Here is a 17,386-nt window from a genome sequence, read left to right as displayed (position 1 = left end):
AAATACAGAGCACATGCATAAAAACTATTTATCTATCTGAAATTAACTGTTCCATTCAGGGACAATATTTGCCCCCTGGAATTAAACAGGGGTAATTTTTTATAAATCACCGTAATATGACATGTAAATATTTTATCTTTATACTCTTTTATATATGTTTGAGGTGAGTCAGTTTTTTTAAAAACAGAACTCATTCAATATTTTTCTATAACAGTAATACAAATAATTACAATTTCATTTTATACAATTATATTAAGAAAAACGCCCTAAAATGCTTCCTAAGCAGGCAGCTCACTATGTTTTACAACAGAGCTTATTGTATTATTATATAAAAGGCAAAGCTGAATTTCAGGGTTTGGAAATCGGGAACGGAGACCCTTTTTCCAAAACTACACGCCGACCACAGATGCCCTAAAATGCTCCCTAAGTAGCCAGCTCACTATGTTTTGGAACAGAGCTTGAGTTTTTATATGTGACCCTGGACCACAAAACCAGTCTTAAGTCGCTGGGGTGTATTTGTAGCAATAGCCAAAAATACACTGTATGGGTCAAAATTATTGATTTTTCTTTTATGCCAAAAATCATTAGGAAATTAAGTAAAGATCATGTTTCATGAAGATATTTTGTAAAATTCCTACTGTAAATATATCAAAACTTAATTTTTGATTAGTAATATGCATTAGTAAGAGCTTCTTATGGACAACTTCAAAGGTGATTTTCTCAATATTTTGATTTTTTTGCACCCTCAGATTCCAGATATTCAAATAGTCATATCTCGGCCAAATATTGTCCTGTCCTAACAAACCGTACGTCAATTGAAAGCTTGTTTATTCAGCTTTCAGATGATGTATGAAGCTCAATTTCGAAAAATTTACCCTTATGACTGGTTTTGTGGTCCAGGGTCACATATTATTACACCAAGTCAAAGGTAAATTTCAGGGTTTGGAAAGGGGGAACGGAGACCCTTTTTCCAAAACTAAATCCTGTAGGACACGCTGACCACAGATGCCCTAACACGCTCCCTAAGTAGGCAGCTCACTATGTTTTGGAACAGAGCTTAAAGTATTATACTGAATTATACCAAGACAAAGCTGAATTTTAGGGTTTTGCAAAGGGGGAATAGAGACCCTTGATCAAAAACTAAATCCTACCGGACACACTGACCTATCACTGATGTCTTAAAATGCTCCCTAAGTAGGCAGCTCACTATCTTTTGAAACGGAGCTTATGTTATTATATTTTATTGTTATACCAACTCAAAGCTGAATTTCATGGTTTGGAAAAGGGGGAATAAAGACTCTTCTTCAAAAACTAAATCCTGTAGGACATACTGACCACAGATGCTATAAAATGCTCCCTAAGTAGGCAGCTGACTATATTTTGGAACAGAGCTTATTATCTCATACAAAGTCAAAACTGAATTTCAGGGTTTGGAAAGGTGGAATTGAGACCCTTAATCAAAAGCTAAATCCTGTGATACACACCAACCTAAAATGTGATGCAGCCTAAAATGCTCCTTAAGTAGGGAGCTCAGTTTTGGAACAGAGCTTCTATCATATTATTATACCATATCAAAACTGAATTTCAGGGTTTGGCAAAAGAGAACTGAGACACTGCTTAAAAAACTAAATCCTATAGGATGCACTGACCTATCACAGATGCTCTAAAATGCTCCCTAAGTAAGGAGCTCACTATGTTTTGGAACAGAGCTTCTACCGTATTATTATTATACCAAGTCAAAACTGAATTTCAGGGTTTGGCAAAGGGGAATTGAGACCCTGCTTTAAAAACTAAAACCTATAGGACGCACTGACCTATCAGAGATGCCCTAAAATGCTTCCTAGCTAGGCAGCTCACCATGTTTTGGAACAAAGCATATTATATTATTACACCAAGTCAAAACAGAATTTCACGATTTGGAAAAGGCGAATGGAGACCCTTACTTAAAAGCTAAATCCTGTGATAAACGCCAACCACAGATGCCCTAAAATGCTCCGTAAGCAGGCAGCTCACCATGTTTTGGAACAGAGCTTATTATATTATGTTATTATAAAAAAAAACAAAATCAAAGCTGAATATCAGGGTTTGCAAAGGGGGAATTGAGACCCTTGTTCAAAAACTAAATCCTGTAGAACACAGTGACCACAGACGGCCTTAAAAGCTCCCCAAGTAGGCAGCTCACTATGTTTTGGAATGGAGCTTAAGTGACCATGCCCTCTTCATAAAGGCGTAACAACATAAAGGAAAAGGCGAAAGAGAGACAACATTGTGTTGTGTAATAAACCTATTTCCCTTAGAAAGCATACGGTGGTCTCTTTCCAGCTTTCTCACACTGAGTCTGTTCTTCTTGGCCTCAGCAGGGCAATCCTGCCGTCACTGCCCAGGAATGCACGCGTGCGCATTGCCTCTCTGTATACACACACACACACACACACACATATATACATACACACACACACACACACACACACACACACAACCATCACATATGTTCTCTGAACAGCCAAACGTACCCGTTCCTGCTCCTCAGACGCACACACACACACACACACAGCAAAATCCCCCTCCTCGAAAATATAAAAGGGAGGTGTGGAAAAATCTAGTACAGTAGAGCATTCCTGACTAAATCCGAGCATTCAGACTGCCTCCGACACGCCCATTTCCTTTAGTAGAACCGTCTGCCACTCATGAGGAACACAGCCAGAGAGAAAGAGAGAGAGAGAAAAGAAAGAAAAACGCTTGCCTGCCCTACCCGGATTTCTTTCCCTCCCCTCTGCACTTCCTAAATAAACCCTTGACACTCGGAGGGGAAGGGAGGGGTGGTCGGGGAGGGAAAATAGGGGGAGCTGGCTGCGGAATACGAGACCAATTAAATGGTCATGAGGAAAGAGAAGCCATTTAAAGAGCCTATGAACAGATAAGCAGCTTTCGAAACAAAACATACTATTCCTTTGCTCTGTCCTTCCAGTGGCTATCCATCTAAGCAGTGAAGATGAGTGAGCAATTCTGGCACAGAACCTGCCAGCTGAATCCAACTGTTTTTCCTCCTCTCTCTGTATGGACACAATGTCGTACGGGAAGCTCCTCCTTCCGGCAGCTCGCTACAGCGGGCAGGGAAACCCACAGGCTCATGTAGGAGTGTCAACACATGTTTTCTCCTTTCTCTCCCCGTTTCTCCCTCGCTCTCTCCCACAGTCATTTTCCAGGTTCGCGTTGTCTGATTTTCAGCGGGGAGAGATGGAAATAGAGCAGGCTTCCAAACGTTAGCCCCGGCGATGTGACTTCACACCATTCTCGCAGGCTGAGTCATCGCAGCCTACGCTACACTGAGGCTTTACACAACCACGTGCCTCGAAAATGCACGAACGCACGCCGAGAGCTCTTCCTGACTGTCATTGATAAAGATGCATGAGGTACGAGGCGGTGTCACCTTGTTCGCGTCTTTTCCTGTGAGGTGAATATGCCACAATCAGAGCACAATCACTGCCACCGACCACCTTTAGCTGCTAACAAAAAGCCTACTTGAATAAAATATTTTATTAGCGATATTTACAAAGATGAATGCAGAAAAACTCTCAGAATTTCATAGAGACCTCAGGGTGGGCTCTTTTGACTTTTGGGCATCTATTTTATCTCAGCCTTTCCAACAAATGCTAATGAGGTTAATGGCTCAAGCGCTAGACTGCCAAGTGGCTAAACACAGTGCACCTCCACCATAGTCAGAAAGGAGGCACTTGACATTCTAAAATTAGATAAGGATGACTGATGACAAAATCAATGATGCACATCCCCTATTTAGAAAAGTGTGTTTCATTTAGAGTTGCTTAGAAAACCCGATTTTTATGTTTTCTGAAGAACAAAATAATGCTTGGCATAGCAAAACTCACAGCTACAATGCTAGGTTGTTGCTGTGAGGTTGCAAGTAGGTCTGGGTTAAAAATATATATATATATTGAGTTCTCCATTTTAACCAATTCACATTTTTACAAAACGATATTGTTACATCCAAATAAAACTCCCGAAAAACAATAGTCCACCTGTTAATCTTTTCAGTTAATGAACACAACATTGTAGCGCGACTCCCATCCAATAAATCGTAATAAGCTTTGTGCTTTGTTACTTTTGATATAAAACAAAGTCTCAAATTTCACATTCTGTTCATTATTTATTACAATAATCAAATAATATCCGATCCACTTTAGTCTCATCCACTTTAACTGGTTTCAGCACACAATAAACATCTGAAGGTATGTTAAAAGAGCACAGCATATCGAAATTTGTATCCTGTCTTGAGTAATCGCTTATTCAGTGTTTCAACCGCAGAGAGACGTCAATATAACAGAAATAAACATATTCGGTGGACATAAACATAAACCGCTAAACAAAATTAACTCTAGAGAGGAGCTTTTTGGTATTTTACAGCATTAGATTTGTTTTTCCTTAAGATAATATGGTATGCACTGTACTACATATATATATATATATATATATATATATATATATATATATATATAATAAAACAGTGCTGTGCTACGATTAAGTTTTTGTTTATGTAATATGTGTACTGTGTATATTTATTATGTATATAAAAAGACACACACAGCATACATTATATATTCTGAAAATAGTTATTTTTTTTGGTACATATTTATAATCATATAGTTTATATTACACATAAATGTATTTAATATATAAACATTTTCTTTTCAGTATATATACATGCTGATACATGCAATTCATATATACATAATAAATACACAAAGCACACACATATCACACACACAAAAACTTATTTTGGATGCTATTAATCGCGATTCAAAATAATCGAATCAAATTGGAAATCGAATCGCAAGCTTGTGAATCCGAATCTATTTTAATCATGCAATCTGTGTCAAAAAAGGGTGTTTTTGGGTGGTTGCATACTGGCCAATTCTAAAAAAAGTCCCTAAATATGACCTGTGATTTCAAGGTCAATTTAAAAAAAAAGAAATAATAAAAAAAGCAGAGAAGACTTGTTCACAACAAGGTAATTACAATGCATTTAGAAAACCTACTGCTTTAATATTTGTGAACCTGGACCACAAAACCAGTCACAAGGGTCAAATGGACAATATTTAACTGAGGTACAGCTATTTAAAAATCTGGAATCTGAGGGTGCAAAAAAATTTTTTAAAGTTTGAAAAAAGACTTTTAAAGTTGTCCAAATGCAGTTCTTAGCAATGCATATTACTAATCAAAAATTAAGTTTTGATATATTTATGGTAGGATATTTACAAAATATCTTCATGGAACATGATCTTTACTTACTATCCTAATGATTTTTGGCATACAAGAAAAAAATGATAATTTTGACCCATACAATGTATTGTTGACGATTGCTAAAAATATACCCATGCTACTTCAGACTGGTTTTGTGGTCTAGGGTCACATTTAGTTTAGCAGATGTTCAAATATCCGTCTTCTCAAACCTCTAAAACCCAAACAACTGCAAATTTCCTTTGTCTTATTTAATATCAATTTTGGCGTATCAGCCTGTATGTGCACGTATGGATGTGCAGTGGTCAAATCAGTCAGACACAACAGTGAGTGCCATGGGTGAAAAGGACAGTCTGGGCCACTCAGACTTAATAATGGCATGGCCACATGATCGATTTAACGCCTGGCTCGCACCAATACATCACAAACACCCCATGATAACATTCACACATGTATAAATGAGTAGGATGCGCTGCTGAACCCTTGCCTGTCTGCTCTATGGGACACCTGTCATGTAGGTAGGGCCCTTTGAGAGAGCTCTGTTACAGCAGGGAAACAAAAACAGGTTACCTGAGCCTGCGGCTCCTCCCTGCACATCTCCCACGTGACCCTACGGCACTAACAGGCCTCCCGGTGGAACCGGCTACCAGCATACATGCTTAACCACACCTTGGTTTGATAAAACACAGGCTGTCAATATAAAAACACAACATCTTTGGAGTCTCAAGCAAAAAAGGGTTTTAGCACGTGTGTGTCCCAGTGTGCGCAATGCGAGGATAGATGCGTCACCTGAGACACCTGCCTCTCTCTCTCTCTCTTTATACCCTCCATCTCTCCTGAGAGGGAGGGGGGGGGTACTTTACTTCTCCATCCCTGTGTCAACACACAGAACAAACAGACACTGCCCATGGCCTCACACACACACACAGCGTCAAGTCTCCCATGCGCAGTGAGGCTAGAACACAAGTGTGACATGACAACCTGACAAAGAATAAGACAGTATGGTGAATGCAGCTGCTGCAGCCGTTTACGCTGATTGCATGTTTCAGGTAGATATTTTCTGCACTAAAGACTTCACAATGCCATAGTGGAATAAAAATGTTCTTCACTTTTAAAAAAAAAGCTAAAGAAGAACCATTTTTGGTTCCCCAAAGATTCTTTTTGAAGAACATTTTAAAAACCTAAAGAACCTGCATTTGAAAAGCTTCATGGATGTTCAAGGTTCTTCACAGAACCACTGATGCCAATAAAGAACATTTATTTTTAAAAAGTGCTTCAACCTTCACCTTTCAATGCATCCCTAGGGAGCACTGACCTTAAAAAAAAAAAAAAAAAAACAAGACCGTTTAAGTTCATCCACCATGTTTTTCATCTGATGAGATGACGGCATGGTTGAAATGCACTACGCTTAACGTTTAAAAACAAACCAGGGTTGTGCAACAGAGCAGCTAAGCACGCTTCTGCTCCGTTCTCCGCGTGGATCACTTCCCTCTAGTGTCGCTGCCAGAGTTGTGAGCTGTGTGTTGATGTGCGTAGGCTGATGTTCCATCCTCTTTGCACAGCTGCACAGCCTCATTGTGATGTCACACCACTACATGCCAACGATTGGACCTCCACCTACAGGAAACGCCTGTCAGAAAGCCACAGTCTGCACTGTACATGGTCGGCTTCTCTCGTTATCTGCATGCAAGCACAAATGCGAGCTTTCCCATACAGACAAAAATATGTACAGTATTTATCAGCCTTTATACAATAGATGACAAATCCGTTCTTAATGGCCATCTTGAATCTCAGCCATGGCGCTGTCCTGAGGAAAAACAGTCCAAAGCATGTGTTTGGCAAGTGTCTCAGACCATCATCTCAACCGTGGCTGCCAAAGTTTGCACCACAGAGGCCAGTCTCACAGTTCTTGTAGAGTCCACATATCATTGGATTCTACAAAAAATATGCACAAACTGGCATTTTTAAAAGCCTGTTGGAACAACAGCTTGGTTTTTATTACGCAAAACCTTTCCAAAGGCAGCAAGTAAGTGATTTCTACTGATGAAACCACATTTACAACATTATTTTAACGTATGTTAAACAGGAAGACGCTTGAGCGGTGCTCACACACAGTTATACGGACTCCAAAAAAAACTTTCCACAAAGTCCAGCATCTGCTACAGCCAGTGGATGTGAGGTGAAAGGAGAGCTCAAGAGGGGGGTCTTTGTCAATGTCAAAGGAGTAACAATCGAGTCCCAGCTGTTATCTCACAGCTTGACCCTGTAAGCTATTCCACCTGCCCCTGAAAGCTACAACAACATATGCATCAGGTTGAGAACCCAGACGCATTAAGAGTGCTAAAACGCATAAACATCAGCAATCACAAGCGACGTGATGCCTTGACCCGCTGGATAACCGAAGCCCCCGATGATGTGCTATCAGTTCACGCATGAGCAGTCACTCACTGCTTCCTATCCAAGATCAAGATTACCTTTCTGCAGCATCATCGTCTATTCATTACGCATTAGGGCCTGTGTTTACCCCATGATGAATAACCACATTCTTCTGGACCTGTAAACTCCCCGCTGACCAGAGGGGAGGGAGAAGTAATCATGAGAGAAATATGACACAGCCGTGTGGGTTGCGCTCCTTTCAATGCTGCAGTAAACTCGACGGCATCCTCAAATAAAAAGTCAAACTCCTAAGTGTGACTGTTAAACCAAAACTGTTATTGCTGAGTAGTTTTAAGATGCAGACGGCTGTGCGTGAGTTCGAGAAATGTCTCGTTTCCTGTTAACTCTTTAGGTGAGGCAATACACACATCTAGGTTTCTGGTACAGCACAACCCTGCCTTTCATAGTCATGAATTTCCAGTAAGGTAAACTAAGTCACAAAAGAATTTCCTAGGGGTGGGTGGTATGAAGAAATTCTTATTTCGCAATATGAGTAAGTGCATTTGAAGTTACTTGTGTTATATTATTTAATCTAATTACAAATTAGAACAAAGATGCAAATAACAACAGAAAAACAATTTTAAAAAGTGTGTTAAACATTAAAGCGCAATAAGCCGCAAATTCTCATTCGCATTCTCAACAGTCAACAAAACAACTGCATTGAGGTTTTTTTTAAATGTATTTTTAAATAAAACTTGTTTATCGCTACAACGTCACAAAAACTAAGCAGCCATGCAGTTGTGACAGTATATATATACCACAACATATGCAGAATAACGAAAACAATGAAATGGTACACGTATCGCCATACCACCCAGGCCTAGAATGTACTGTGTTGTAAAACAAGGGAGGAACAAGATGAGTTACAATTTGATGAAACACAAATGTGACCCTGGACCACAAAACCAGCCATAAGGTTCAGTTTTTTGAAATTGAGATTTATACATCATCTGAAAGCTGAATAAATAAGCTTTCCATTGATGTGCAGGACACTATTTGGCCAAGATACAACTACTGAAATCTGAGGGTGCAAAAAAAAGTCTAAACATTGAGAAAATCACCTTTAAAATTGTCCAAATTAAGTTCTTAGCAATGCATATTACTAATCAAAGCTGATACGTTTACAGTAGGAAATTTACTGGACCATGATCTTTACTTAATATCCTGATTAGTTATGTCATAAACGAAAAATGTATAATTATGACCCATACGATATATTTTTGGCGATCGCTACAAACTCGTGTTACTCAAGACTGGTTTTGTGGTCCAGGGTCACATATATCATCATACCACCCAGGCCTAGAAGGTACTGTGTTGTAAAACAAGGGAGGACCAAGATGAGTTACAATTAAGTTTACACTTAGATGATACACAAATGTGACCCTGGACCACAAAACCAGCCATAAGGTTCAGTTTTTTGAAATTGAGATTTATACATCATCTGAAAGCTGAATAAATAAGCTTTCCACTGATGTGCAGGACACTATTTGGCCAAGATACAACTATTGAAATCTGAGGTTGCAAAAGAAGTCTAAATATTGAGAAAATCACCTTTAAAATTTGTCCAAATGAAGTTCTTAGCAATGCATATTACTAATCAAAGCTGATACGTTTACAGTAGGAAATTTACTGGAGCATGAGCTTTACTTAATATCCTAATGAGTTATGTCATAAACGAAAAATGTATAATTATGACCCATACGATATATTTTTGGCGATTGCTACAAACCCGTGTTACTCAAGATTGGTTTTGTGGTGCAGGCTCACATATATCATCATACCACCCAGGCCTAAAATGTATTGTTAAACAAGGGAGTAGCAAGATTGAGCTACATTTAAGATAGTTTACGCCTCTATAAAACAAAGATTAGTATGTGTTATAACCCCCCTATTGTTCCTTCCACAAAGGAATGCATGTTTATACTTTTACTTAAGCCCAGTGTGCATTTTGGACAATATCTATCTCATGTTTAACACACTTAAACACTTTTTATATTCAACTACCATTTGAAAATCTGTTGTTGAACAGCGTAAGGGTTATTACTGGTCATTTGTTATACTTTGCCTCATGAATGAGCTGAGATTTGAGAATGGTGTATACATTTCTGATACATTTGGAACACACATATGGTTCAGTTTATGTGCTAAAGCGTTCAGTGGACGCAGGCTATAATCATATTTGGTGAAACACAGCACTGTATTTTTCTGGTGTGTGTTGTGCACTTGCCTGTGGGTGAGTGTGTTGGCGCTGCAGTGTGTGTGAGCTGATCTAGGGGTGTGGAGGCTTTCATTACCACAACATCAACTCATCCGCCATTTTCACTAAGCACCTGAGAGGAAATACTGCGCTCGAAGACTCGCTGAAATTTGACAGAAAACGGCCAAGATAACAAGAAACCCGCCTTTTCTCACATGCTTAAGTATCTGTTTGTCAAATGCGCTGTTTTTGTGCTGGAACAAAGTGTTTGCGTCGTTTCTGCGTAGCTAGCGATTCTTACTGACGACGACTAGCCAACTTCAACTTAACGTTACCTCACAATGCACACGATTATCTGAGGGGAAAACAGCGTTTTAACGACTTTTAAATACGCAAATGATCTGTTATCAACGTCTGCAAGGCTAAACTAACCGCGTCCGGTCGACTAATTCAACAACGTCCTCGCAAACAGCTAGTCGGGTGAAGCTAACCGCTTAGCTTGCTATGCTAATGCGCATCGATATGATACGCTGGAGCGTTTAATTTCCTTCCACAGAGGTATAAATCAGATTTCCAACAATAAATATCTAACCCAAATCGCTCTGAAGCTAAAAACGCGTCGAGTGACGGTTTATTGAGTGTAAATGGCATAACTGCGCAGTTCGCTAGTAAAGCAGCGCGGTTCTGGTCCACTTTGAGGAGAAGCTAAAGCAGCTCTGACTACATGAACCGAGCCCGAACCCCTCCCCCACGCCTGCAGCACTCATTATCAGCACACAACCACACAAAACACATCAGACAGACACTAAACAAGCGTTCACTTTACGTCCTCCTTGCTAAATCAACACATTTTTATGCTAGGCAGTAACGTTACTAAGTCATATCCTCAGCAGCGGTTAGAGCAAGTCCAAAAACAATAGATTAAAATCACATCTTGTATTTTAGACGGTCTTAATATTGAGTCAACGTCAGTCAGTAGGCTTTAAAGTGCATTTGTGGGCTGGGTATGGGGTAAGAGTGCACCTAGTGAATGGTTAGCTGGAGTTGAGAGGTGTAAACAAAAGCCCTGTTGTTGCAGGCTCTGTCAGAGCACAACGTGCCATTTTAAACATTTCACACCTCTCGATTTCTCAAACGCACATCAAAAACACGTGTAAATAGTTGTAAACATGTGCAAATCACCAGCAGGATTGTAGATAAGTGGCGGGAGCAACATATCGTGGGACGTGACCACGTCTTCCCCCAAAACTAAGGCACTCTAAGCAGTTTTTTGTTGCACATCCCAGCATGTAAAGAGATTATTGAAGTCTTGAGCTGTTTCTTTCTTGGTTGGCTAACTTGCTAGCAGTTCTCCAGTGACTGCTGGTGTAGCTAGCAGCTTTACAACAACGCAAGAGAAACGACAACGAGTTTCCGCTACCTCCGCTACTCTCGTGTGCAGCTTTTCGGCTTGTTACCACTACAAAACAGCGTTACAATTTAAGATCTTTCCTTTTGTGAGGCATTAAAGGTGGGTGTGAGCTAGCTAGCCACTTTAGCTGCTAAATTAAGTCATACACACACACACAGACACACACTGCTCGGATTGCCCTCTTTACAACAAGCCAGGTGGGATTTATACCTCAAAAGGAGGGCTGACAAATGCACAGCAACGTTGTAATTACATCTAATTTGAGCAAAGTGATAATACAAGTCAGTTTCAGCATCTATGCAAGGATGGGACCCTCTTGAGCAAGTCACTTAGCCAGTGGCATCAAACAAGCCTCGCTAATAAACAAACAGACAGCTGTAGGATTTCGGCAGGTACTTACCGTTGATGTCCACTGTAATAACTGTGAATAAAGACACGGGGGACTCGGGTGAGACCCCGCCGCCTGATCTACCACACAACCAAAACAATACTTCGCTCTCCACTGCGGATGTGTAACAAAGCTTTACAAATCGCGCTATTTCGCACTTGTATTTCGCTTCGTCCTGCTCTAATCCAAGCGTACAGTCAGAGTCTGTTAAAAGCCGAGAATTTTGTCCATATCTATGCCGACAGTTAGAAACTGGATCCCTTCAATCCTGTCTCTTTTCCCTGTGCAAAAATGGCGGCCCTGGCAGAAGTGCCGTGACTCCGCCTCCCCCCGCTCACCCCCGCCCGGCTCTCTGTCACTGCGCGCTCCGCCTCTACATTCCGCGGGGTTTCCCGCAGAACCTCAGGGGCGCGGGCAGGAGAGAGAGTTCATCCGCGGCTTCTCATCACACAGTCCAAACATAGGAGTTTGCAGCCCGCTGTGGAGAAATAAGCCTGAATGCTCGGCCTATCGAGATAAATGCCTAAAGAAGGGAAAAAATAAGGGATTAACGATACTTAAATACTAAACGATTATAGTGAGTCACTTCTTAGAAGAAACCCTCAAGACAAGAGAACTTCCAAAGTGAATCAGAATTTATAGAGCAAATCTAACTACCACAATAAGTTCCCATCTCGAGTACTTGTGCACTAATCTATGCCGTTTTGTATTATAATGTGAATAAATTAGGGCTGTCAAACGATTAATCACGAGTAATTGCATGCAAAGTAAGTTTATGTTTATATATATATATATGTGTGTGTGTGTGTGCTGTGTATACTTATTATGTGTATGTAAACACACGTGCATGTATATGTTTAAGAATATTGTTATATTTAGTGCTGGGCAACGATTATTCGCGATTAATCGCATCCAAAATAAAAGTTTTTGTTTATATATGTGTGTGTACTGTTTTATTGTGTATACATAAAGACACACATACAGTATATATTTTGAAAATATTTACATGTATATATATTTATATAATTTATAGAAACATTTTTCTTAAATATACACATGCATGTGTATTCATATATACATAATATAGTACACACATATACACACACACACACACATATATATATATATTATGTACACAAAAGCTTTTATTTTGGATGCGATTAATCGCGATTAATTAGTATTCATATATACATAATATAGCACACACACACACACACATATATATATATATATAAAATGTACACAAAAACTTTTATTTTGGATGCGATTAATCGCGATTAATCATTGCTCAGCGCTAATTTATATATAACAATACATATAAATGTTTTTAAAACACATACATGTATGTGTGTGTATTTATATATACATAATTCATATACACAGTACACACACATATATTACATAGACACAAACATTTTTTTTAAATTGCGATTATTCGTGATTAATCGTTTGACAGCCCTACTGTGTTTACACTAAGGCTGCATGTACAGTAGCGCCGTTTTGTTTTAAAATATATAACTTTAGCTACGATTACACCTGTCATCTATGCTGCTTCTACATTTCGACCCTCGAAAACTGAGACTTCTGAAAACTGACGCCGTTTTAGTTTGAAAACTCTGGGTTGCGTTTTAGTGTAAACGGACCAAATCGGAGACTTTTGAAAACGATGGTGTTGCTGCACATTCTTTCTGCATATCCTTGACGATAGTGTAAACGATAACATCACGCTCTTTGGTACCCATAGATCTATATAGGTAGATGCAAGCATGTAGACACAATTAATAGGGCATCTACCTATACATATCTATGGTTGTACCTTCATGAATGGTCATGTGACATGCATTTTCAATTGTGTAGTGTAGACAGAGATTGTTTCTTAAATGCAGTGCTGTTTTAAAACGAAAACGCACTTGTGTAAACAGGACCTAAAATTCTAAAACGAAAAAATATTTCACTTCGATGCACGATTAACTGAAAAAATATATTGAAATAGCCCGCTATACACTTACATAGTGCACTTCGTTTTGGTGTTTGAAACCATGGTGGGCATTATTGCACTTTGTCTTGCCAGAAGATGGCGACAAGCTCAACACGTCCAGTGCACTCAAGTGTCCGAATTCTCTTGCTCTTTTTTATTCACGCATTCAGTGGATTATAATATTGGAGTATTATCGGGAATAGTGAATGGGGGTGATTTCGGATACAGCTGGAAATGTTGGAAACATTATCCTCTCAGCTGTCACAGTTTCTCACACTTAGCAGACTGTGATGTCGGATGACAAAATAACTTAGTTCGGCAGAGTACATAGTGTATAGTGCATAAAAATATTTAGGGACACAACTGCTGTTGCTAAGGCGTTTTGGATGGTTGATAAGTGGTCACAAGGTAGAAGAGCTCACCGGATATTTCGGTTTCTAAATATGGCTCGGGTCTTTCATTCAGTATAAATCTACGGGATTTGTTTGCTCAACTGCCTGGCAAAAATGCAGTTGCAAGTCATTAAAGTAACAGCACAGCACATGATTTGAGATGTCATGTCACAAATGACGCATCCCAAAGTTTGTCTGAAACCCAAACCTAAGTGCGAGGAATAGTTATAAAGCTGTGTACAAAATAACTAGTGTCTATCATTCCAAACAGGAGTTTGGTAAAAGGTTTCAACCTCGCCAAGACCTTGTGTTTTGCCTCAATATCTGGGTGTCTTTTTATAGGTTCCTTACGTGGAAGTCTAATCATCAGTCCCTACATGCGTTTCCTTTTTTATGGAATCCCTTCCCCCATTTCAAGTATCCAAATGTCAAAACATACATGAAATAATAAGAGCTATCTACAAGAATTGAGAGAAAACAAAGCACAAGGCAGCCTACGCAAGTCTTTGCCTACTATGGTTGAATACGAACACCTACTTGTGAGGCCCAAAACAGTAAATGACTGCAAATCTGTTATGTAACCCTTTATACAAGTGCAGTGTTTCTTTTTTCCCTCAAGGTAACTGGAGTGAGATGACCACAAGTATAAACACAAACATCTGCAGAGTGTAATGCAAATGTAATATTTCCGTTGGCTGGGGACAGACCCGCTTTTTTTTGTTCTTTGATTTTTTTTTCCATTTTGTTAAAATGCTTTAAAGCTAGTCCCAGGTTCACGATGCACATATACATATATAATAATAAAATTAAGAGTAGATTGTTGTGCTTCATCGTTATATCACTGTTGCACGGGTCTCCAAATGTTGCTCTTCAACCAGACGGCTTCATTCGAGCAACTCACCCCACATACAAACACCCTCCCCCATACTGAACTGGATCTAAACCGCATCCTCCTGCGCATGCGCAGTCCGTGCTATAAAACCAACCACTAGCAGTTGAAGAGCTATGCAACGCAGAGTGGAGAAACACAGCAAGACAAAGCAGAAAACTGCGATGTGACGCGCCGATCGTCGAATCTGTACAGTTGAAAGGAAAACGATAGTTAAACCGAGCTGTTGTGTCGCACAGGATTGCCTACGCCAGTCAAATCAACTTCAGGTTTTAACTTTCGGGACGTTGAGATTATAAACGGACATTAAGACGGGCTACATTCCAAGCAGTTCTGGAGCTAGGGTATTATGTCGATATCGTTCATTTTGTTACGCTTCCAAAATGGCGATTTTCTCCGCTCATCCCCCTCCCCGTCCTTCCTGAATAGAATGAATGACATTGCCCTTGACCAATAATACGCCTATTGTCCTGTTTTCTCGACGCTGATTGGCTACAAATGACATCATCTGAATTCCATAAGTGGGCGGGCGCTGAGCTGTGAGGGGAGAGCGGCGCACCCGGAGATCCGAGCGTGTTTGTGGACGACAGTAGGGCGCCATTAACTCCAAATCTCATTAACCGTTTGATTTACGTGAATCTCGGCGGATCTCCGAAACGCGGCGTTTTGGAAGAGCTCTTCCACGGAGGTGGTTCATATGCTAAATTAGTTCGTGTCGCGACGCAAAAATCGCAAGAAGATGGCGTCAACACTGCACAAAAGCGCACACTGGGCGGGGTCACGGGCTTTCCAGAAAATATCTTTACCGAAAGCTGGACTGAACTCCCCGAGTACGTCATCAGTCCTGTGTTTTAAATCGCAAAAAACCTTAACGTGCTTTTGTCGCCTTAAAACAGGAATATTGGGAAGTAGTGTTTTGTGGCGGTTCGTTTTAAAGAACCGGTTTTAAACGATTCACTGATTCTTTTTCTTCTGCGTCATGACGTAATTACGTGGCCCACAACAGCATGATGTGACAAGTTTGACCTAAAGTAACATCACAAAGTGGATACACATTGCTGTTTATTACAGGTTTTGCCTATTAAGAATAATATTTTTTTAACAGTCGCGTGTGTTGTAATGTCATTATGATTAAATGGTTCTAAATAGCCGTTAGGTTTAGTAAAATAATATGTATTTAAGTTAACACCGTTACATATGCGTTGTCATGACACCGTTGAATCGAGAACTGCTAAGAATAAACCGATTTAACAGTTCGTTCACGATTCAGAAATCAATATACATATTTTGTGTATTGTTTGATGTACATATCATGCGTTTTTGTAGTTTTTTAAAGGTCAAGCGCATATTTTTAAGAAGTCCGTACTTCGTGTATTACGTCACAATAACCGCCGCAGATGAGCTGCAACAAAAGAATTGAGCTGAGGGAGCGCATTTCCTGTTTTGGTGCTGATCAGGAAACGAATCGTGCGCCGAAAACATCCCCGCTGGGCTTTCACATCATCGTCGTGCGATGCCATAATGCTTTTCAGAAGTAATTTATTTCTCGCTTTCGTTAAGATGGATGTAAACTAGCTGCATGAGCTCTTCGCCTTTTTCATTGATTGTGTTTCCAGAGCCGCCATGTTGTCGATCCCACGCCTCCTCTGCGCTGCTCTGGGGATGATGATTAGTAAATGGCGTATTGGAGCATTTTCTATAGAGCGCATTGCTTAGTCAGTTGTAGTTGGGGTTTTTTTTTCGTATCGTGTCCCTCAGAAAGTCCCTTTGCCTGTTTTGAAATCAATCTCCAAACGGTTTCGTTTCTAACATGGTTTTAACTTATAGTAGCCTGTGTTTGTCCATTACATGACCTATACACAAGAGGGATGAGGGCACAGAAATATAGTGTAATAAGTTTATATACTGTTTTTGAAATTTTTAGTCTTTTTAGATCAAGTGCATAGTATTTTGACCACACTGCAACATGTTACAGCTTTAAAATGAAATATCATTATTGTAATAGCTAGTAAAGTGTAGTGGTTAATTAACCTATAAAGCCTACTGTATCATATTTTTACATTTATGCCAACATGATTAAAAAATAAGCTGAAAAACCTATATTCTATGCAATCTACAAATCTAAATCCATTATTGAGAGATACAGTGACAACTGCTATTTCTATGCATTTTATAAGCAGTCTGCTATGCTCTTACATATCTTATTGATTTACATTACAAGACACCAGATCTTATTTAATGAATGTTAATATCTTTACATACTTTGGTATATGCATGGTACTGCAAAGTACGGGCCAAAAATATGGTTTTACCACGGTACTTTTCAAAACACACCCTCGTACCAAGGTCTAAAAATGTAAGTACCACCGTACTTTGTAAATGTAGTTAGTGCATTAATAGGCTAATAATAAATTCTGCACGATATGTCGTAATACGATG

General features: G+C 39.6%; 1 protein-coding gene across 1 annotated transcript in view; it reads right to left on the bottom strand.

Annotated features, from left to right (window-relative positions):
* The window catches only part of kmt2e (lysine (K)-specific methyltransferase 2E), a 43,785-nt gene extending 31,604 nt beyond the window's left edge, over positions 1-12,181 (bottom strand). Inside the window, 1 exon segment of the mRNA XM_051107267.1 lies at positions 11,701-12,181. The gene's annotated coding sequence lies outside the window, so the exon portion shown is untranslated.
* Positions 12,182-17,386: the final 5,205 nt, after the last annotated feature.

Source organism: Labeo rohita, chromosome 4, assembly GCF_022985175.1.
Source record: "Labeo rohita strain BAU-BD-2019 chromosome 4, IGBB_LRoh.1.0, whole genome shotgun sequence".
Classification (NCBI taxonomy): domain Eukaryota; kingdom Metazoa; phylum Chordata; class Actinopteri; order Cypriniformes; family Cyprinidae; genus Labeo; species Labeo rohita.
Note: the sequence above shows the minus strand (reverse complement) of the source record. Positions and strands in the feature narration are given on the sequence as shown.